Source organism: Ixodes scapularis, unplaced genomic scaffold (genome assembly GCF_016920785.2).
Source record: "Ixodes scapularis isolate PalLabHiFi unplaced genomic scaffold, ASM1692078v2 ptg000005l_1___fragment_3__unscaffolded, whole genome shotgun sequence".
In the NCBI taxonomy this organism is placed as follows: domain Eukaryota; kingdom Metazoa; phylum Arthropoda; class Arachnida; order Ixodida; family Ixodidae; genus Ixodes; species Ixodes scapularis.
In genome coordinates, this window is record NW_024609887.1 from 796,257 (window position 1) to 820,457 (window position 24,201).

The window sequence follows — 24,201 nt, forward strand, 5'->3', positions numbered from 1 at the left end:
TCATTGCACTAAAAGTGATCTTTGCCAATATAAACGTCATTGGCACTGTGTATGCAATCAACGAAGAAAGTATGCTGATTTCCACAGATTTTTTACGATATTATTCTTCTTGCACCTTTCAAGAAAGGCAAATTATGTTTCCAAGCCACGAAGCACAGATGCCGCATTGAAGCGAAGATGCAGGCTTGCTTGGCCGGTGAGGATAAACAATCTGGGCATACAGAAACTGCCTTTACAAAGCAACCTGTCACCGCGAATCGGATCGGCTCACTAAGAATGGAGAGATCGCGGGGAAACTGCTCATTCCAAGGACCAAAATGGCGACCATACGGGGAGTTCGGCGCCACTTTCCTCGGATCCAGTTACTTTATACAATAGAAGCGGCGATGCCCTGACCTCGCAGAGGGGCGTTTTCAAATGCGTTCACGCTCAGGTTGCTCGCGCACAACGCACCAGTACGCAAGAGCCGCGAAAACGCTCTATGTAAATCAGAAGTTGGCTGGGAGGGCCGGAGAGATCGCAGCGTGCTAGATGAGTTTTCCTAGAATCTGCAGCGCGTCACAGACAAAAGTCCAGCAGCTCCTGTCAAGCGTGTAACTAAAAATCGCGTGACAAAGGTGTAATGAAACCAACACCAGTGGCCATCTGTGTTCAGCCCGTTTTCGAGCACAAATCGAGCTGTTAAAACCTTACAGTTTGTCGGGGGTGCTCGAAAGTGTTCTTTAGAGCGGGAAATGGTTCATAGACGGCCACCGTATAATATACCGCTCACTGTTAAGGCTCTTTGCGTGGATGATATTTAAGCAGTAAATGTTCTGATGGCATTTGCTCGCCTTCCTCTCCATTCAGAGTACCATCTTATACATCACTGGGCCAACCACCGCTACGGCGTCTTCGCGGAGCACGCTTCCTCTCCCGACAAGGCGCTCTACTGCAGTAACAACAAAGTGAGTGTACGCAGCATTCCGGAATTTCCCCCCTGCCTCCCATGCGGAAACCATGATACGGAAGCTGACGCCCGAAGTCCGGATGAACCAGCCTTCCAGCACGCAAATTTATTTACTCAGTGAGATAGCGGATTCTCTCTATGGCGACGCGGGCTCCGAAAAGTAGCTATTAGGGAATTTTCGCAGATCGTTTTGGCAGTCTCGCTACACTGTCCGCAACCCGGCACCATACCCGGAACTCTACAGTTAAAGCCATTGGAGCGCAGGCGCAGTAGCGGCTTCTTCATTGCGGAGGACTTAGCGGAGGGAGAAACGCGGTTTTCAAAAAAAAGTTGGTTGAGTTTACGAACATTTCTTTCCGTAAGCCTCCTTCAATTTAAAATTGCGATCGTCACATCGAAAACCTTACGCATGCAAGGCAGAGTGAGAAACATGTGCCATTCTTGTATCTCTATTGCGCACGTGGGTGGATCGCGAAAGAGTGAGATGCACGAAGCGCTCTCGGAATATGTCACTCCTCACAATATTTCGCAAAGGAAGGAGTTGTCTGAAAAGGAGATAGCTCTACAGAAGGTGGCTGCTGAGCAGGGCTGCGAACACGGAAAGCCAGAATTTCCTGAGCGGACGCCTGAAATTTCCTCTTTTCTCCCGAAGTTTCCCTCGCTTGCCAGGATGATTATATAATAAATATTCGTTCTTTTCTACAGAACTTCCATTCTTGATATGGGGAATATATTAGAGTGCAATTTCGTCTGCTTCTTGTACCTGAGCTGCGATGATGTCTGAGCGCCGAGCTTTTATCGGCTGATTGAAAAAAATAGTGTGAAATAAAATAAAAAATAGTTCTCTAATTGGCAGCCGCAGACCGTCTTTGCGAAGCGGCGTGAACGCAGGCGGGGGGCTGACTTAACACGCTCCCCAGCGATACACGCGCCGTCCGAATCCCAAATCGAAGTTCCCGCGCGTTGCTATGTGTGACGGCTGCAGCATTTACTTCCACGAGCGATGTTGCTGGGCTGTCTACCGCCTGCTCCGCAAAAATATACGCCCCGGACTGCTAAAAAAAAAAGAAACGTTTTAAAGCGCAGCTCTTAGGCGCCCGTTTCCGGCTTGAGCGGCGTCGGCGTCGCCGTTGCGGTCGCCGTCGCCGTCGGCGTAACTGCGCGGTGCATTATGGGTAAATTTTCCCGAAGGAACCCGAGTTCCTCCCGAGGTCCTCCCGAAGGAACCCGAGGTCCTTCGGGAGGACATCGGGTTCCTTCGGGAGGACCTCGGAAGGACCTCGGGTTCGTTCGGGAGGGCCTCGGGAGGACCTCGGGCTCCTTCGGGAGGACCTCGGGAGGACCTCGGGTTCCTTCGGGAGGACCTAGGGGGGGGGGAGGGTCACGTGACGATGACGTCATCAGTGACGATGACGATGACGATGCGGATGCCGATGACGTCACTGATGACGTCATCAATGACGATGACGATGGCGATGCGGATGCCAATGACTTCATCGGCATCCGCATCGTCATCGTCATCTTCACGTGACCCCCCCAGGACCTCGGGTTCCTTCGGGAGGACCTCGGAAGCACCTCGGGTTTCTTCGGGAGGACCTCGGAAGGGCCTCGGGTTCCTTCGGGAGGACCTCGGAAGGACCTTGGGCTCCTTCGGGAGGACCTGGGGAGGACCTCGGGCTCCTTCGGGAGAACCTCGGGAGGACCTAGGGTTCCTTCGGGAGGACCTAAGGGGGGGGGGGGGGTTCACGTGACCTGGGGGTCACGTGACAATGACGTCATCAGTGATGATGACGATGGCGATGCCGATGACGTCATCAGTCATGATGACGATGACGATGCGGATGCCAATGACGCAATCGGCATCCGCATCGTCATCGTCATCATCACTGATGACGTCATCGTCACGTGACCCCCCCAGGTCACGTGACCCCTCCCCCGAGGTCACGTGATCTCCCAGGTCACGTGACCCCCCCCCCCTTCCGAGGTCAACTGATCCCCCGCGTACCCTTCCCTCCTCCTCCTCAAGAGCTGCGCTCAAATTCGGCGTTACAGGGAGTTGTAAACGGCTTTCATTTTTATGCGACAGCGAAAATGAACTGCTCGTCACCTAATACTCAAACTCCATCCGAATATAGTGCTTGCGACAAATACGAGGCAAATGTTTTAAATGCGCAACGTTTTCTGGTTTCGAAATCAAAAGTATGTTCAGAAAATATTCTGCGAATCTAATACGTCCCGTTTTCTGCAACAGATGTCGCTTGTCTCCTTGTATTCTCAAAGCCTGCCTGCCTTCATTTAGAGCGCAGCTCTTAAGCGCGATCCAACGCTGATTTGTGCGCGCGTAAACCGTGCGGCTCCCGCAAAATGCGTATTTCGTGACGTCGCGCTGATTCCGAGCGTCTTCCTGGCGCGCATAAGAAAGCTGGATGATTTCAACTTTTTCTGAAGGCGCAAGAAAACGCGCTGTGAGGTAGTACGGCGCTCCCCTCCCGGCCAATCAGTTTATAGTTCCGGCTCCGCGTTTCTTCGCTGTCTGGCGCAGATGCTCTCCGCTGGCCCCAAGCCACAGCGTCCTAACCAACCCGCATGGTTGTGACTCAGAAAGCGCGCCGGAAGCAGCAGAAACGCGACAAAATGCGCAATATCCGGGAAGCGCGTTCGCACGCACACAAACACGTTGGTTCGGATCGCGCTTTAGGCGCCCGTTTCCGGCTTGAACGGCGTCACCATCGGCGTAACCGTGCCAGTGCCCGGTCACTGCCATAGGCCCAAAGAAGTCAACTTCTGGGTAAAGTGGGCGCTCAGCAGCGCTTCCGTGGTCGGAGGCGCTCGTTACTGCAACGAATCAGCGAGTCATTGCTCCATCGATAGATTGCGAACTAAAATAATATACAAAGGCCATATTCATAAAATAGAGTTCTAACGTTTTAATTATGACTTTTGACGCCTTCGAGCTGGGTTGAGCGGCTTCCTAGCCACTCCCGAAGACGAACCCGCTCAAAATCCAACATGGCGCGGCCCCTCTGCCGTGCTCTGCCGCTGCTCCCTGCCCCGGTACCGCCGGTACCGCGGTAGGTTTTGTTTGGAAATTTACGGTTCGCGCGTGCCTTGCTACTTGTTACGGCAAAGAATTGTATATTCTGCTTGCCTTCCTTGTGTCCAGCAGTTGACAGTGTTACCTGTCGTCGGAGTCTTCCAGGCAATCGAAAGAGATGCAGCATTGTTCGCACTGGTTGACGCATTTATTCAGTCATTTGCAGGACAAGGAAAAATAATTTATACTGTCACTTCAAAGAAACGTTGCTATCCGGAAAATAAATTAAGAATGCGCGCAGTATCTATGTTACCAAGAGGTGCTGCAGTGGAGATACACTGTGTGACACTGTTAGCGCGAACACGACATACTGCTTTTTCACTTTTAAAGGCTATCAGCGGGCAGAAAATATTACTGAGTTCGCCAAGTGACTCTTTAATGTTTTGCAAACTCAGATGCAACTATGACGCGAGAATATCTGTCTTCGGGATTGAAAAACACAATACAGTCGCGTCTCGCTAACATCGTCGATCGTTTCGGTCACGTGGTATATAAGCCATATTTTCGGGGACTGATATGTGTCCCCTTACAACTCTAACTCGTCATGTTAAATAAAAAAAACCGGAGTAAGAATTATGGTAAGCTGGCTTGGGAACGAAATGGGTAAATACATGTTTTTTTTTAAAATACTTTTATTGTCGTCTCCGTAAAAACAAACAAAAAAAAAAACGAAAGAATGTTAGTGGGACAAAAAAGAATAGTAAAGCTCCTCGGTTACAGAATTTACCCAGAGCTTCACCATTGTCAGTTAAGACATTGGTGACTGGCAATTATTAAAATTTTCAGGGGTTTCTAGCCCGAATCACCTGCAGTTCTATCCCTATCCCAGTTGCAAATGACAAGAATGAACAACATACCACCTTCATTATTTATTATTTGTGATCTTGGCATTGAATAATGATTAGGGATGACTAACATTATAAAGAATTGTTTAGGGGACTGGAGATGTTCATTTTAAAGAGAAAATACAGTAATGGCAAATACGAATGTATGTTTCTGTGGCATGAAAACAGAATAATTATTATTTCTGATATGTGTTATATAGAAGCAAACCCAGTGTGAAGTAAATATGCAGCCCTATTGGTTGTGGAATCTCAAATACCAACCGAACGTATATTACGATAAAATATATATTGTTCAACCTGTGTAGTAAGACAATGACGCAGACTTTAGTGGGTCAGATATTGTCCATCAAAAGTTGAGATCTCAAAGATTGAAACTCTCCAAGTGGGAGTTTGAATTCTAGCTGCCAAAGGTCCTGGTATCACTGGTTCGAAGCATCAGATCCCTCCCCCCTCTCCCCCTAAAGAAAAGAACTGCCCAAAGGTTGTTGGCCACCAGCAGGCTAACAACTAGTATGAACAAAGTGGATGCACAAAGTGGATGCTCAAAGGCTTCTTTCTGTAAAGGCTCTGTTATACTCCGACGTAACGCGCGCGCAAGCGAACGCTGGCCGAAGTCGGCTACGTCACGTCAGTCACGCCGCGTGCGTAAAAAATTCGCCCTCTTTATACTCCGGCGGCCCTGGCGGCTTCCGCGGCTTGCGTCGGTGGGCCGCCGGCGCGGCGTATGCTCAGATTCTGACTACGAGGCACGTTTCCTGCGAGAGTGCGCCACTTCCGATTCCTTTTCGTTTCGAATAGCAGACGAAAATTCCGCGCCTCTTGAGCGCCAAGTTCGAGCGATGGCGTGGACGTACCTTGCACGACGAAAACTCGCGCTTGCATTGTTGGTGCACCGCCTGCGCCGCAAGCGTAGGTGGTCAATGTATATACGGTATATCTTTGACAAGCGCCCGGTCTACGGTACTCAAGCTTCCTCGTGTCGTAGACACACGAGTGAGGACGAATTCCCTCGATATCAGCTTCTCGACCGACCGAGTCCAATTCTTCAAACATGACGCCACACGGAGTGGTGCTCCTGTCGTCTGCTATTGCTCGTATTCGCCGCGCTTCCCACGCGAGGGCTCCCGGAAGCCAGCGCGTGATGCATCCTGGCCCGGCGTCGCTGGCGCGGCCGGCGCGGAATACGGCATGCTCCATTTTGGCGTCGAGGCGGTCAGGCTGCGTCGAACGCCGCCGGTCGCGTCGGTTACGCCACGACGCCGGAGTATAGAACTTCGGGTTTTCGCCGGCGTGACGTCGCTGTAACGCGCTCGTACGCGCGTACGCGTAACGTCGCAGTATAACAGAGCCTTAACAGAGCCTTTAGTCTATGATGTTGCTTTATAAAAATCATGCAAAGAGCAACCTGGGACAATATTGTCTCTCTAGGATCTCAAGAAGCACAGCCGAAAGATTTCATGATCAGTTGAAAGCTCGTGTTATTCTGACTGGTCCATGCAAGTAAACACAATGCATTGTTATTTTGGGGCAAATTTGTTCGTTGCTTACTTACAGATCTGAACCAACATATTCCTTAAGGTGCAACCCCACCCCTAGTTAGTGTGATTCTGAACCAACAGATGGCGGTGGGATCGCCTTCCAGGCCTGTACATCAATGCGAGAAATCGTGTGTGGTGGCGCTTCGATACAGTTAGATATTCTTCTATATCCAGAATTCGACATCCCCGGTCCCTTGCTTGCTTTTCTCTGCACGAGCTTTCTTTGGAACGCGCACGGCTGCGCCAGTTCTCGCGCAAGGGGGCCAGTTGCCACGCTCCGAGCTCACGTCTCCAGCAAATGTAGGCAGAACAAAACGCGAAAATTGTCCTGAGACAAATGGCGAGACACATGCACAACAAAACTACCGATGCGTTGAAAAATATAAAATTGCCTGTGCGCCATTATCGGAGATTTCAGAGGCCAATGACACATATTACAATGTGATCAGATTTATACTGACACGAATGAAGGTGACGAGAGGACGAACAGTGAACTGAAAAGTAAAGGTTTCATCGGCAAACTTGTTCCAAACAAAAAAAAAGTAAATAAAGAGCGTCTAGGCAGCAGAAAAGCAGGCGGCGATTCGGCAGCGTAACAAAGAGCGAGAGCGAGACTGACCTGACAAGGTCACAGGCAGCTGCTTATCTAGAGTGCGTCACGTTACCATCTCAAAAGTTCAGCAAAGAAGGTTCGAGCATCGCGCGTTTGGAACGAGGATGAACGGGCACTTTCGAGGACAAGAAAACAGGGCTAAAGTTCCGTCTGGTGCAAGAATGAACGCGAATCTTCCACAAGTCCGTGACCGAGCGTTGCTTTCTCGGCTCTGCGGGCGGCAATATGACGGGCCGGCCCTTTTATCGTGCATGTGTTTGGATCGTTGTGGATTTCCAGCAAAACGTGAAGACGTCATAGTCTGGTTTCTAAAATTCTAGCTTGAGGAATTAACTACCTAAAAGATAAGACTATTTTTTGGGCGTTCAGGTGTCTCATTTAGGTAGCTGGGTGTTTATTTTGACCCAAACCACGAGACTGGAAAACACAAAAAATTACACTCAGGTTTAGATGTTGAGTTCGGTAAACCCAAAGTAGTACTGGTGCGGGGGTCATAATAAAAAATGCCAAGGTTAAAAATAAACTCACAGCAATAAAGAATAATTATTAATTTTAATACGAATTCGGTGATAAATGCAATGACTGACCATGCAAAGATTCGGGTCTGTTAATAGCTTTTGCACATACTTTAAGCAACTTGCAGGTTGTCACAAAAGAAAACAATACAGGGTTTCTTTTTACCGCAAGAATAATCTAGGGATCGCCGAACGCTCATTCTCCGCCCATAGGTTGCGCTAGAGGTACAAGCATATGTCAAAGTTTCAGCCCAATACGATACCTTCTTCAAAAATTATAAGTGATTTTCTGAAAAGTTCAATGGGAAAATAGCGGCCAACGGAGTTTTCGAATACATGGGGCTCTATGGCACCAGAAACAAAAATCAGGCCAAAATGGGCTCCATTTTTCCCATTGGAATTTTCAGAAAATCACTTATAACTTTTGAATAAGGTGTCCTTTCGGGATGAAACTTTGGCATCTGGTTGAGACCTAGCGTTACCTTTGGGCGGAGAATGAGCGTTAGGCAATGCGTAGTTTATTTTTGCGGTAAAAAAACAACCTTGTAAATTGTTTTTGTGACATCCTCTGCCAGTCTTAATTTGGTGATTCATGCGCGCAAGTAGTGGTGTGCAAAAATGAAAACGATGCAAAAGGGTAGGCCTTGATGTTGTATAAAATATAGTGTAAGCACGCACATGGTACGCTGATTAAGAATGAAACAGCCCTACGTTTTACACTAGCGTTGAGCGTGTCGAAAGTTAAGGGTGCGTCAAAAGCTAAAGCTTGTACACATATACTGCTCAGGCCATTGTGTTTCAATGCTCATAGTAATTTATTACCCTCAGATTTGGTGTAAGTTGTCTCCTGATTGCTTACAACAGAAAGAAGGAAACATTCGAACTCTGGGTTGGTAGAAAAACTCCACCTGCTGACGGCCACAAATCATCTCGGCGCCGATTATGAGTATTCACTGCTTGCCAACGGTTGCGTGCTTAGAACAAGTTTTCTCCACGTGATTTCATACGATCGCAATTGTTCTTGACAAACAACAATGTTTAGTCAGGCAAGCGGTTATATGTGAAGCTTAGAATCCTTTCTATTGGTTGTGGCACACGTAACAAGTTGCATAGTTTTTTTTTTATTTTAGAAACCGCGAAAAAGATTGCTTTTGGGTTACCTTGGTCTCTAATAATTCATGTAGCACACAAAAGAGCACGAACTGAATCGCTGTGGGAAACAAAATCAATAATGATAAACACGCGTGTAATCACTCGAAAACTGAGGGCATTGCACATATACAGAAGGTAAGCTTTGTCTCACTAAATACATTACCAATAAAGTATTTGGTCGTATCCTGCGAGCGAAGCGGAACATACAAGTGCGAGCATACTGTCCTGAACTACGCTTCCTGTGAACAAGCGCACCATCCAAAGCACCGAGCTCGCTTTTATAGCGTTTGGGTCGCGCAAACCTCTGAAAACACAATTATAATCAATTCTATTATTTCAATTATTTTTATTAAGTGCGCCTATGCGTTTTTACCTTTACGTTCACGTGCCATTTTCTTAGTTATATAATATTTTTCCAGAAGTCTGACAACTTTAGTCTGTTTCAATATAAGTAAGAGCCAGATAATCAAAGATGTAGACAAAAAAATAAAAGTAAAAAAAGAACGCGAACACACACTAAAAAATGCGATGTAACGGCGCATTCAAAATTAGTCGTGAGTTTTTTAAAGAGCAGCAATTTCGTAGGACGACATTGTTACCCGATGAAGGTTATAAAAAGTGCAGTGCAACTGTTAGCTCGGGGTTTTTAACGTGCATTACTCCGCCGCCATACTCTAAAAAAAAGGCTGTGCGTCTACTTTCCCGCACAACACTCGGAGAGCCAATCACCTCAACTTATGGAGGCAGCTCAGCGAATGACGATGCCGAAACATCTGTTTAGACCAAAACACGCCGTCTGAGTTGAGACATTAATGCAAGCGTAACGTTTTGCATTGCCTAATGTCACAACTCAGACTGCGTTTTTCGGTCTAAACATATGTTTCGTCATCGTCATTCGCTGAGCTGCCTCCGTAAGCTACGGTGATTGGCTTTCCGAGTGTTTTGCGGGAAAGTAGACGCCCGAACATTTTTTAGAGTGCATTCGCATTCAAGGGCCAGTCATTATATACCCATGCCCACGGTGCTCGTGCCACACGGGCGACTCGAAATCCATTTACAACGAATGACATTTGAAGGATCGGACAATCAGCGCGCTACACTCCGAGCGTGGGGCGTTCCACGCGTGACAGATCGCGAGCCGATTCGTTGATCACATGAATGTCATTCGTTTTAAATGACTTTTGAGTTGCCCGTGTGGCACGCGTGCCACACTGGCAACTCGAATGTATGAGTGCTGCGTCGCCATTTGTGCTCAAGGGCCGGTCGCGACACGGGCCTCGTGCACTGGCACCTTCGAGGTTATTTGAAAGACCAACGCAAATACATCGAGGGGATTTAGTCTCTGCACGCTCGGCAGCGGGAGCTCTGTTCTTTAAACGGAGCTCGCACTCGAGCATTTCTCCACGTGCTCTGATCTGCGGTGCCACAACACACTCGGCCAGCGATCCCCCACCGCACTTTATTTATCCTGTGAGCTAGACCAAATAAGATACACTTGGAGCATCGGCAATTTTTCCCCTAATATTGTTTTGGGCGCCGCCATCTTGGTGGTTAGTAACAAATCAAATGCAACTGCTGGTCGTCATGATTCATAAGTGCGACTTCCTCAGCAATAATTTCGGTGTCAGGAAGCTCACGTAATATTGCTTTGCTTTGTCGCCAAATGTTTATACATTTGTGGAGGACGGAAAAGCGTTTCCTGTGAGTTCAGATAAAGCTTAAGATAACTGACAACTATCATTTTAAGCATCCATATCTGTATGAAGCGTAGCTTATTTAGTATGTCTAGTTTAGCCCGACCGCATAGCACAGAAAGATAACGAACAGCTTAAAGGGATACTGAACCGAAATTTAAATTTCGCAAAGTAAGGCTGCAGAAGTGTTGAACGGGACGCTACGAACTCCAGAACATCACTCGTACAGCGATATCTCAAACGGATGGCCGTGCTTTTGGTAAAAAAGGGCGCGCTCAACCGAGCTCTTTGACGTAGCTGTGTTCCGGGAGAATTTGAGAATGAGAAGAAGCGGTTTCGCATCTCTCCTCCTCACTTCGGTTCACCAGCTTGACGGGACGTAGCGGGGAGGAGAGAGAATGGGAATCGTGACGCGCCTTGTCTCGTCGGCCTCGTCGGCCGGGCTCAATCGCGCACTTCTTTTTAAAAAAATACGGCGATCCGTTAGATATATCGTCGTATGAGTGGTATTTTTTGGTTTTGCAGCATCTCGACTATCCGTCCGGCCTTGGTTAGTGAGCTCGAAATTTCGGTTCAGTATCCCTTTAACTTCGCGCTCTTCGCGCTGCTTCAGTGGCTTCATCAGCCCGTAGCTTTGGTTGCGCTCCGAACTAAGGTAAAGCAAAGCAAATATTCAGATCCTTGGGTTTTACAAGCCAAACCAACAAAAAACACTTAACAGGCCCAAATGAAAAAAAATTATTGTGGGTTTATTTTGACTAACTGGAGATCTTTTGACGTGCAACCGAAATCTCAGATTGGCCTCCGTCGCATTGCTGGCACCTCGTCCGATATTTAAACCCGACAAATATAGATTCATGGTCCAGCGCGTTGGCTGAGAGGAACTGAAACGTTTCAATGTCATTGCCACTTAAGAGGCACCGAGGTGGTTTTTGAAACAAAATATAGTTGAACCATTCCGACAAGCATAGTTTGATATCGTAAATGATTTATGCAAGTGATCAACACATTAAATGTTTTCGCATACGTGGCGGAATCTGAAATGGCAGAGTGCATTTCATGGCGCCCATTTCATTTGGATCGCGTCGGGCGTGTGTACCGACGCACAGTAGAACACGCGCAAAAGTAGCTGTAGTGCACCCGCAGCATCGCGCTTGTTGTTCTCACATATCTGGCTCGCTCACTGCGGGCATCCAGGCATCTGACACCCTAACATCTGGCGCTTTTTCCGTCTTTCACGTGGCGTTCCAAGCGGCACACGACGGAAAATGCATATCAGGCTGTTCTTGAACACGTTTCGCCATCCGTACTTTATATTAAGAAACTACAATTCGCCGTAACTGAATGGGAAAAGTTTGAGGTCTTATAACATACTTAACGTGCAATATATCGATATGGATGTTCTGGAAAGTGTAATATCGAAGGATGCTTCATAATTTAATGTCTCCTTATTTTGATAAGTTGACGTGATTCCGTTTTTATAGCGCCATAAAGTATTACAATTTTAAACTTTTTATCTTGTTTTAAAATATACATTATCTGTACAGTTCGTTGCTTACTTTTTAATTTTATTACAGCTAACCGAACGCTCACGTAAAATATCGTGGACGATGGGAAGTTATAACTCGAGAAATATTTTTTTCAATATTAGAGACTGTGGTCAATTAAAAGCCAAATACTTAACTAACAACTAAAAATAAACGTGATATCAAGAAATTAAAGGATTGTTGAGAAACTGCTCTTTAATTTGACACTAACTTTATTATTGTAAAATGCATAGAAAGAAAGTTATAGGCCGTCAAAGAAGCACCAAAACGTCACGCGTGATAGGGTTGCACCTTAATATTCCTTATTCCTCCAACAAGACACATTCCTTAATATTGTGTACACCTTGCTGTCTATAGACGACTTCGGTATTTCCCATCTCTCTCGGCCTCCTGAGGAGCTTCCGGTACCTGTCGCTTGCACCGTCGAGTTGAAACATGAGTCGAACCAGGTTTTCTTGGTGTGGCCACCGAGATCCTATGCTGCCCATGGGATGCACCAGCCACTTCATTGTGCTTTCTCATTTTGCTCTATGGGTGTTCTCTATCTCCTCAGGACCTGCACAGGAGAATGTAAGAACACATTAGTTTGTGTCGTCGCAACACACACACTTGCAGAACAGAAACAGGTCTAAGAAACATTCCATAGGGCTGCTCCTACTATCCTTTTGTTTTTGCTATCATCCTCTTTGCCCCAGCCTTTCCCGTTTTACATTACAGTTGACCGTAGATTAAACTGCATAGATCACTATGACGGAAATTAGCATGCTGATGGTTATATATTCAGCTTGATAGGTTGGCCAGCAATCAAGTGTACTTTACAAAAAAGTGAGCGCAGACATTACCTTTCTTTATTGGGGTTCCCTGTCCCTGAGCCATGTTGGATTGATTTTCATGCCTTGAGAATCTGTATGGATACACAAAAAAGAACACATAATACAAATGTTGCTATTTTATGTGCAACAAAAGGGGAAAAAATGCCTAACGTGAGTTTCATTTGTTTTGAGGGGAGTGCGTTGGTAGGTGTAAAATCTCGCGAAAGAATTATGCATAGAAAAACGAATAGCACATCTCGCGATCAAGCTCTGCTATTGGCATTCTGCCCTTCTGTGCGTAAACTTACGAGATTTTAAAAGTGTCTTTCAAACTTAAATTATTTTACTATCCAGCTTTCTATTTATTACTGAAAGAAATAAAACATGGCTAACTAGTCGCAGGGCTCTGAAAGTATCTACATGAGATACATTAATAAAAAAGGCACATGTTGTAAGATATGAACTCTGTGAAATATGAAACTGGCAGAAGTATATTCATATATAGACTACAATTTACTCAACGGGGATCTACACTGTTGTGCACGAAATCGACGAGATGTAGAGGAGGTGAGATTTCGCCAACAGTGTACAGATCATGAAATATTTGCAGGACGGTCTTCATCCAGAAAACCACGTGCTAAAAGCGCTCGCCGAAATGTGTGCATCGTAATAAAATCACGGTGGCATTTTGTGAATTTCAAAAATAAAACGATATATTCAATCACCTAAAAGAGTGCAAAACCCTCAAATGGAGCAATTCGTGTCTGGAAGATCACCTTAGGAAAAGTTTCAATTGGCGTGAAAACTTTCAAACTCACCATCGTCAGTTAGGATTCGAACGAACAGGTGCTTCTTGTCCTCGACGCTGCTTGTGCACCACTTTCCGTAACAGCACGAGTGATGTAGTTCAAAGAAGCGAAAATCCTTCCAATCGCCCGAAAATGCGAATCTCGCGCTGTGCGATGATCGAGGCGCCGACGCTTGCTGCACCGAAGGCGAGCGAAAGCACCGACCAGGGTGTAAGATAGACAGGTGGGGAAACGCCGAAACGGCCCATAGAAGCCTACCGCAGCGCCGTGACCGGATTGTGTACTCCTCTGATTGCGGGTACTCCCGATTTGCAACAGATGGTGCTGCGGCGAGAGGAAAAAAAGTTAGAATCAGATTTGCGTGAAACTCTATGGGAGAGTGCGCAAAGTAGACCGAGAGCACGACAGTCCTCCATTGAAAATCCACGAGAAACCATCTCGGTCAGTTTAGCCGGTCGCCACCGGTCGCCCACCCGGAGTAAGTGTTCGAGGTGCTCCACATAGATGGCGCCACAGAAAAAGTGAAAACCGAATTGTACACAATCCGGTCACTCATTTGGCTCTCGTTTCCGCACCAGTCTATCTTACACCCTGGCACTGACCGAGCAGACTCACGGACGCCTCCACAACGGTCCGCCAGTTTCAGAGCGCGCAGAGTGCAAGCGCGCATGGCACAGGCAGTGGTTTCGTTTAAGAAGCGCTAAAAACAGAGAAAGGACACAATTTCGAGAGCGTGATGTTGAGAGGAACTTTAAAAAAAATATGCTATATTTTTAAGAATACGCAATTTCTATTTAAAGAAATAATATGCAGTTAGAACTAGAGCTAAATGAAGTTTGGTTCATGATTGTTTTGTTTAGTTTTTAGAAGTGAGCGCCTCCTACCACGCGAGCGCTGCTGTACACCTTGACGGTGGCGCCATCCGTGTTCCGGCCGCGCAACTCGCTTTTTGTCTGGTGGTTGACCGCGCGTTGCATTATGGAACGCTTACCATAATAAAGTCACGCGTGACGTCAATTGTGACGTCACGAGGGTAAACTTTTCCGACTAAAATTGTCGGGAAACCTTTTCCTCTAAATTTAGCGGTACGTTTCCCGCATTAACGTAACACGCGACATCACACGTGAATTTTCGTATCACGTTACGTCACAGGTCAGTTCAGCAGAAATATTTCTCGCTACATTTAGCGGAAAAATTTCGCGGCTTAATTTAGCGGGAAAATATTACCGCTACATTTACCGGGAAACTATTGCGCTAAATTTGGCACAAAAAAATCCGCGCCAAATTTAGCGAAAAAATTTCCCTCCAAATTAAAAAAAAAATTTCACCTCCAAATTTAACGGGAAAAGTTTTCCCTCGTGGCATCACATGTAACGTCACGTCCTCTCTCTCTCCGTTCCCTTCCCTTCTCCTCCCCTCTTTAGCCGGTAATTTTCACTAAATTTCCCACTAAAATTAGTGAAACATTTTTGGGCTAAATTTAACAAAAAATTTCTTCGCTAAATTTAACCGGAACGTTTTTGTCGCTAAATTTAGCGGGGAAACAACCCGCTAAATATATCGGAAACATTTTTCCGCTAAAGTTTAGTGGGAAATTTGCGAAAAATTTACCACTAAAAGCGAGGGGAACAAGATGAGGAGGTTAGGGTACGGAGGGGGCATACCCTTCCCTCCGTACCCTTCCTTCCTCCTCCTCAAGAGCTGCGCTCTAATTCTGCATCACAGAGAATTGTAAACGTCTTTCATTTTCTCTGATATAAATATTTGTAAAATTGCTAGTGACCTTTCAATAAGATATTGTGTTATGTTTTTGTTATTCCTTACTTTCTCAGATGGAGGCCACAAGATGCACTGAAGAGATCGGATTCAAACTAAGCGACGCCCATGGGCCGGTTTGTCCGAAGAATGACGCCTGCACAAACATGAATGACCTCTGTGACATCGCCTTCCACCAGGAAAAACAGCCAGCATTAGCGTCCATCATGTTCTTACCGTACCTAAACGGGGTAAGCTTCGCTTCTAGAACCCTTTCTTTTAGGCCAAATGAATTTCACAGTCCCTTTATTTTTGTGTCTAATTGTTGCTGAGGTCATCACATCTACCCCGGTACCTGCTGTTACTTTTATATTTAAGGGCCAAAGGGGAGTTAAAACTGAACGCTAGTATTTTTCAAGAGAAGAGAGACAAATAAGTATTGTTTTCTCACTTAATTTCAATTTTTGATTACAAACATGAATGAAAACTTGTTATGCTGTCTCAGCACAATTTACGTGAAATTCTCAACAATCGCAAAACATTTTTTTCATGTCCTCGCAAAAGCATTCGCTTTGATTTGTTTCGTCGCTTTTTTCTTCTTCCTTGCTAGGTGTCCCAGTTCTGCGACCAGGACACCCATAATCCTGATGCTCCTAATTTGCAAAACGAGCGTCACCAAGGAGTGTCCACCTGGGATGTGATAAGCAAACATGATGACTTTTTTCGGTAAGATTCGCTCAAGTAACTGATTAGTAAGGAAACAAACAACGCGTACGCAACAACTCCTGTTTATGATGTCACGGCAACACACTCCCTCTGGCTGGGATACGGAGTAGAGTCGCTTGAGTTCCGAAACTCCCAAGCTTTGTTTCGGAATCGCGTCGTGCCACTCAAATTCATCCATATCCGTGCATAAATCTAGGATCCTTGCATAGTGCATTGTGCGATAACTGTACGTATGCACGCCGTTCGCGTTGTCGACAAGTCTTTAATGTAAATGAGCGGTGCTGTGGAAAGCGCTTTAAATGATTTACGATAGCAGTCGCGTTACAGTCAAGCTGTGATTGTTATTATTATCCCAGAATGGTGTGACTGCTAACCTTGGGTTAAAGACCTCAGGTTAGTAGTGATACCGATCTTGTACAACATCTAATATTAAGATGAATCACCTCTCACTGCTTGAATATGCAGAAAGAAAAATAATTCAGTCTACCAGGGTAGTTTGTGCAGTGCTCTCCTTGCAGCCACGTAGCTTATCGGTTAAAGCTTAGCCGCTTATTTCTGTCACTAAACTGAGCCGCTCGTATTTTCTTTTCGTTTTGTTTATGGTTTTTCAGTATGCAAAATACCGTCGTATAGACAAATCATCACCTCATCAGTTTATTTACAACTGCATACAAGGTTTCAGGACTGAACAGGAACGGGAGAGCATAAAACATAGTCTCAAGCTCCTTTGATTGCTTGACACTTGCTTTGCTGGCCTGACGAAGCTTGCAGTGAAGTCCAGCAATGAATTTCCCATGACGATGATAGAGGCAGTTGGAAGTCAACGCCAGTTCTGATAATGGCTATTGCGGAAAAATACATCTGACCGTGGCTTACGTGAATAGCTCGATATACATTCAATGGCTTTCTAAACGGGAAAGACCAATGATGCCTGCGTCACCATTCATGCTACCTGAGCAGCAAAGTACATCACCTTCACTAGGGACATCGAGTGAGATACTTATCAAAGACCGTGCTGTCAAGGCTTCAATGGTGGTGTTTGTTTTTTGCCACAAGTCAGAAAACAGTATAATCAATAAAAATACTCATATGGCATTTACTTAAATGCCCATTCATACAATCAAATTACTTGTAATCGATTGCAGTTTGGGGGGGTTTTGTAATCATTTGAATACATTTATTAGGAAGTCATCCCCAGTGTAATCTTATAATAAGGCATTCGAGAACCCGGGACGCAGGGTTATAAGGAGAGACAACCGCAAATGTCTCAAATTCAGCAACTGCATTTTTAATCACCACAACGTCCTTTTACAAAGCCACCCCACCCTCGTAACCTCCCCAAGTTTCCACACGCCTCCCCATGCATGTGACCACACGCGCAGCGTCTGAGTTGGTGTTTTGTGCTGAAGAACCTGTGGGTTCTGTGATTCAATACTTGGATTTGAGATTGTTTGTACACGGTGGGCTCTGTTGAAAGTATGGCAAAGTGGCCCCGAAACCTTTGTTGCCTTTTAAGAGTCGTCATTCCAAGTTAGTTAAGAGATAGGAGACATAGTTAAGAGAGGCATAAAGATGACACTTTGGGACGCTGCCCTCAGAAAGGCCTGTTTACACAAAAAACAGCAACAAAAAGAACTGTTTCTGTAAGGAATTAGTTGCTCCGCTCGAATGATACATATGTTACAACAACAATATGATAAAAGGCGTGGCGATTAGATTTATGAGGAAGATCAGCGTGATGAACAAGGGGCAAATCAAAAAGGTTGAGCAAGTTTTGTTTGTTCTATTTTTTCATTGGTTTTCTCACAATTTATTGCCTATCACAAGAAGGTTCACGGTGAATGTTCTATTTATGACAGACTTCAAACTGAGCAGACTAACGCTTTTTTGTTCATGGGAGGACAACATCGGGTACCAGAAGAAACACAGAGATGCCTCTGTTGATTGTCGCAAAGGCGGTGTGTATGAAATCCCGATATCGTGTGAGTTTTTTTTCTTTATGTCGGACAGATTAAATAGTGCTTCAATGATCGGTTAAATGAACATCAAAGAGCTACAAAAATAACTCTGCTAACTCCGAAATCGCGAAGCACGTTCAGGAATGTAAAAACTGTATAGCGAAATGGGAGTAGTTGGCTGCTTTGTTCGAAGATAGGAATTGTATAAAATGTGAATTAAAAGAAACCATTGGCATTGATTCTCTCAGGTATTGTCTTAGTCTGCCCTCAATGACACTCAATGTGGCGACAACGAGGTTTTCGCGTTTATGAAAACAGTGTACGTTATCGAACTGTTTTCTTAAAGGGATACGGAATCGAAACTTGAAATATAGAGAAAACACCAAGAAATGAGTTCAATATGATCAGCTAAGCCGGTAATGAATAATCGCACGGTCGTATTTTGAGCAGATGGCTATATTTTATGCTCTAAATGCCGCGATTTTGGCGAGCGCTTCAAAATCAGCCATGGAGGAGCGCGATGCATCTCGGGAGATCCGGCAGACGTCTTGACGTCATCATGCCTCGGACGACCAAGTGTACCGTAGTGACGAGTTTTGCCACTTGGAGGCGTCAACGCATTACAATCTCGCTTTGTCGAAATGCCCAAGGGCTGTAGATATCGCGGGGCCAGCACGCGCACCAAACCTGAGAACAACCGAAGCACGCGTTTGCACGTCGCGCGAGAGCTGAAACCAAGGTGGCTCACTTCGTTTTGGCTCTTTCCACTTTGACGCCTCGGTATTGCGTTCAGGCCTAGGCAATCTATACCAGTGAGCGGACATACCGCTGCGGCGCTGCTTTCAGAGGCATGTTGTCGTCACGACATTCCATTGAAGCTTCATAACCAACTACAAGGTGGTTTTTGATTATCGTTTAATTCATTTTAAAATATGTTTTCTTGCGTTTTCTAGCGCAATATTTATGTTTCTGTGGTTGTGCTGCTACCTGCGTCGTGTTGAAACAAAGAAATGAGCTCCAGAATTTGGTTTCCCTTTAAAGGGCTCATTTATTGTTTGCCAGCGAGTTGCCCTACTGACCTTGGTGACTATCAGAATGTCGGTAAGGGACGAATTGGAGAAGAGATGACCACCCGAAGTTGGGTCCAACAGTGTGAACTTTAGATAGCGAGGCATATTGTGTTGTTGTGTTGCATGACAGTGTGTCCCCTGACCTTGGGAACTCTAACGGGGCCTGTAAGGGTCCGGTCGAAGAAGGGAGAACCGCCCCGAAGATGGGTACAACAGATTGACTTTTAGATAACGAGACGAGGCGTGGGCAATCTTGGGGATAATGCGAGGATTGAATGGCTGTATAAAAGAGAGTTCTGGTGATTAAAAATGTATTAAAAATGTAGTTGCTGAGTTTGAGACGCTTGTGTTTGTTCCTCCTCGTACACCTCCGTCTGGGGTTGTAGACTGCCTTATAAGAACCAGCTCGTCTACTTAGGTACGTTGTCTTCAGTAATCTTATTACATATTGGAAGAACTACACTTTAAAACTGTTGCTACTTTGTCCTCCACCCTCTAAGGGCGCCCTTTGTCCACTCAAGTCTCCTGCTATGGCGTGTTGCAAGTGAAGAAGGCAGGGCGAGGGAAAGGAAAGCCGGGAAGGAGAAAGCAGACGCAACGCTGGAGAGGGGGAAACCTTCTCCTCTCTTTGGCGTTCCCTCTGCTTCCTCCTCCCCTCCGTCCTTTCCCTCGCCCTACCTTCTTGAATCGCAATGAACTCTATAAGGAATCCTGGAACGAAGTCTCCAACAGGAGGACCGTTTACCAAAATCGGTGGATTATAAAGGTCATATATCGGCGATTTTTAATCCAATTACGGAAAGTACGAAAGCCTTTTTTTAATTTGTCTGAAAACTACGGCGAATTTGTTTTCGTCTCGAGTAATCAAATAATCGAATTAAATTATTGTTGAGCAAAAGTAATTTTAATTCTAGTTTATAACTTTTTTCGAGTAATTTGCACGAGGCTGCGCTAAACCAAGAGCTGCGCCCCTTATGTTCTACGCCGTCGAAAGAGGCTTAGAAACCGGTTTTTGTCTCAACCGGTTCAGCGGCTAGGTTGCGAGTGTGTAAACGGGCCATTACGCTCTAACCTATATGGCACTGCTGCATTGGGACCAACACCAAGATGCTCCCACGAGCAACTAAGATTTGTGCAGGGTCCCCGCATCAAGCAATTGCTTTAATATCACTACGTGACGTGGTTTATCATGTCGTTTTATTCGTAAAAACACAATTTCACGAAAGTTTCGAACTGTGTTGCTTGGCTCCGCCTAAGGAGATAGGTGGCGTGGAAAGCTGTAAACCCAATTTTTTTTTTTGTGGCACTCATCCAAAGCAGGCATTTCCAACTGCGTCCGAGTTTCCCTACCGACACCGGGAATGCGTAAATCGATAGAATTGCTTCTGTGACAGCTCATGAACGCTGCGGTAGCTCTTGTACTTATGTTTTCCACTGCATTGCAGAGCTACTCATCCGTGCTTATTGCTGCGGCTATACTGGAAGGCAGTTTAGGGAGATGGTACAGAGGCATTCGGGGGTCCGGGAAGGAGGCGGTCGATCGAGGTGTCTGCATGGAGACGGTGTACCACGGGAATGGAGCAGCATGACCGCCGAGTGCCATGTAGCGAGATAAAACCACGTCATCTAGAAAAATCAAAGCCTGTCAACAGTCTGATGTACCTCCATAGAACATAATTAAACTCGGAAGACGCCAAATCAATAGTTGCACCCGAGCTGAACCACGAGCGTGCTTTCACGCTTTGACTTGCTACGAGTTCCAGCCTTACCCCGACGCAACGCTGGTGTCTCACCAGTGTGCGCGCTTGCCCATATAAACCCGAAGGCGTCGAAACGCTAATGTAAGGGGTTTGATTTTTCTGAGCGGTGCTGGCTGGGAGCCTGTCGTTCGTCCGGAGAACAGCCCACTGTTCTCGTCAAGACAGTGGTCTGCGTCGCGCCGTCGTGGAGCTGGAAGACCGAGAGGAACAGAAAAGCACGCCAGAGCGCCTCTGTCCTTTCTATCCAACTGCGCGTTGCTGCTCCACGTCCACAGCTGGCTCGCACTGACGAGGCCAATGCCATCGAAACAAATTTCAATTATATGCTTTACCAGAGGATACGTCTCATCCCGGAAAAATGCAGCGGCCTTGCATCCGATCGGTTTTGCGTTGTTAGATCAGCTGGGTGCGGGCAGCGTCGGGGGTCTCCCCTTTTGTAATGTGAGGGGTGACTGCCGTCATCTGTCGTCATGAGCAGCCTTCGAGACAGCGTAGACAGCCGTCTCTGCTGTCTTGGCGAATTTGGTATCTCGCGGTGTCGGCGGCAGCCGTCTCACTTGGTGCAGCGCAAAGGCGCGACGGCGTGGAATAATTTCTCTGTGAGTCACATCTTGGGTTAGGAGACAAAGCGGAATGAACGCCTATAGCAAGAAATTAAATCTGAAATAGAAGTTTGTTTTGGTGTCATTTACGAATCAAAATGGGCCTCCTGGCGTAATTATCACGTTTAGACGGATCGTTTTAAGGGTGAAGCGATGACCTGCGCTCATAACACCCTAACTTCTTCGTATAAGCAGGACTAATTTGTATCGCTCAGTGAAACTAGCACAGTAGACAGGCTCAGCAACTAGTATGCCGCCACCCATCTGCGACCCTTACTTTAACAGCAATTTTGAAAAACCAGTGGCGCCATCTACTGTGATTTCAAGTCGCGAATGCGGCAATTAAATGTCTTCTCTAAATTTAGCGAAAAAAGCAATGTCACCCTACCTACACACCCATTGAATTACCCTGTTTACTTTAGCGGGAATATTTACGTCACGTGTAGAACGTTTTACGTATCAAGAATTTTTTTGCAATTCGCCATACAACTTTTGGGTTAAATGGGTTCCAGGATTTGCGATATGCACCGGCCGCTTAATACCATAAACATTGCGAACCCTAGTTGTCTGGTATATAACGGCACGCGCGTCGCTGAGCGAGCGCGTGCGTGGCCAAATGGCTACCGCGCTTGGCTGTGGCGCGGAGGATGTGAGTTCGATTCCAGGGAGCGGACTGTTCTTTTTTTTATTATTTCTAATTGGCGTTTGCGCAAGTTCAAAAACTTTCTCGTCTGATCCAGTTACGCATAATCTACGTGCCCAACGTTCTAGGCTGAATGTTCCACAAACCCACCCGGGCTACAAAAGACGCTCTGCGTGGCAAGTTAGGGTCATCTCACCCGAGCGTTCGATCCTGCTGTTTCGCCACCATCGACGCCTGCGACGCTAGCCTTTTTTTAGTTCGTTTGAGGCACAAGTTCGCCCGAAGAAACGCTTAGTTTTTTCGGTTATCATCGCCTCATCAATAGTCATTTGTGAGAATATTATACTCACCAAAAGTCAAAACAAAAACTTTAAGTCTTTCCACTTTGGTGAAGAAGGAAGACCAGCGAAGCTGTACTATGGTGGGCGGCTTTCCAGCCGAGCGATGTGCGCTTCTTTCGCAAGGGAATCTGAAGCGCTTGAAGCAGTGGTACTCGAGACGACAGCGGCTTCGCGGTTGTTGCGGACCCATTTGCGCTGCTGCGTACGTACGTCGCGGCTCCCTACCCCCCCCCCCCCCCCCCCCCCCAGAACCCGATCTTCTTTAAAGGAAGAAAGGGCGCGCGGCCGACCCATTGTGAGCCCATACCGCAATTGGTAAGAACGTAGAAAGCACGCACAAAACAGACAAGGACGAAGACGAAACACACCGGACGAGCGGTGCGCTCGTGACGTGTGTTTCTTCTTCGTCCTTGTCTGTTTTTCGCGCTGTTTCGTACGATGAATTCTCAACAACTCGCCCAACTATCCATTCTTCTATGATGATGATGATGATGATGATTATGGCTATCCCCATTCAAACGGGTTGTCACGCATCTCGTGTCCATGCCATGTGGCTTTCGCTTTCCACGCTTTTTTCTACTTTTCCAGCAATTTTCTAGTCGTCGCTTTGTGACGTCAGCAATCCATCTGTCTGTGGGGCTCCCGTGATCTGTCCATGGATGGAAGCTCAGTGCCTGCGGTAGTAGTGTAGGACTGGGGCCGATGAAGCTGGTGGACTGGCTGCCGCCTGTGCGACTGTCCCAGTCTGTCTGGCCCGGCTCGTGTTGTTTTAGCGAGCCCCTGGTTGTGTACGCGTCGCGCCTTATCCCATTCTGGTGTCAGGCCGGCGCACTGCAGGACTAGGTGCGCGATGGTTTCGTCCTTTTGACCGCAGGCCCTGCACTGCACCGAGTTTATTGCCGGATCGAACCGCTGCCGATATAGTCGTGTGCGCAGCGCTCCTGCTCGGGCCGCAGACAGGAGACGGCTGCCTAGACTGTTATCATAGTAGGCCTGCGGTCCAATTTTATCCTTGTGAGGGCTATTGGTTTGCAGTGAGGATTTCTTGTTTGGCTCGGTAACCCAGTTGGTGGTCTCCACCTCTTTGAACCGTCGCCTCACCTCGCTTGCCCACTTGCTCGCAGTCGCCTCCATGACTGGCTGTGTGAAAAATCCATACTTGTTAAGGGGATGGTTCATCCGCTTCGTCCATTGGGTCTGCACGCAGTTAAAACTATTGTAGTGGAACACTCGCCTGGCCCACCGGTGCCTGTCCATGTGGAGATACGGACAGGCCACCTATAATAACTAGAAAAGTTGCCGCCACCTAAGAATGACGGCGGCAACTGGACTGGTTGTCTGGTTGCCACCGTCGCTCGTAGTTGGCGGTAGCTGTCAAGAGTTTTGTGTTGTTTTGTGCTGACATTTGTTCGGTATTGGACACGAAACTGGGAAAACTAGCCCTTAACAGCTCAGCTGTTAAAGACAAAAACAAAACAAAGGTCGGTTTAGTGAACGGTCACTTCCAAGAATGGCAGGGTAAGCTCCTATCAGAACTCTGGTTTGATGTGAAGGTGTATTTCGAATTGAGACACACCTTCACGGCAAAAGAGGGTTCATTTTGGGCTGGCGCTTTTTCTCAGGCATGGCAAGCTGTGGGTTATCTCCAGTACCTTTGTGGATCATTGGGTCATTCTGAATGTGAATGGTTGGAGAGTTTGAGGTGAGGGGAGGCTCATAAACAGACATAAAAGGAGGAATGCAAATCCTGCCATTCGCCTTGGTCACGCACTGCACCT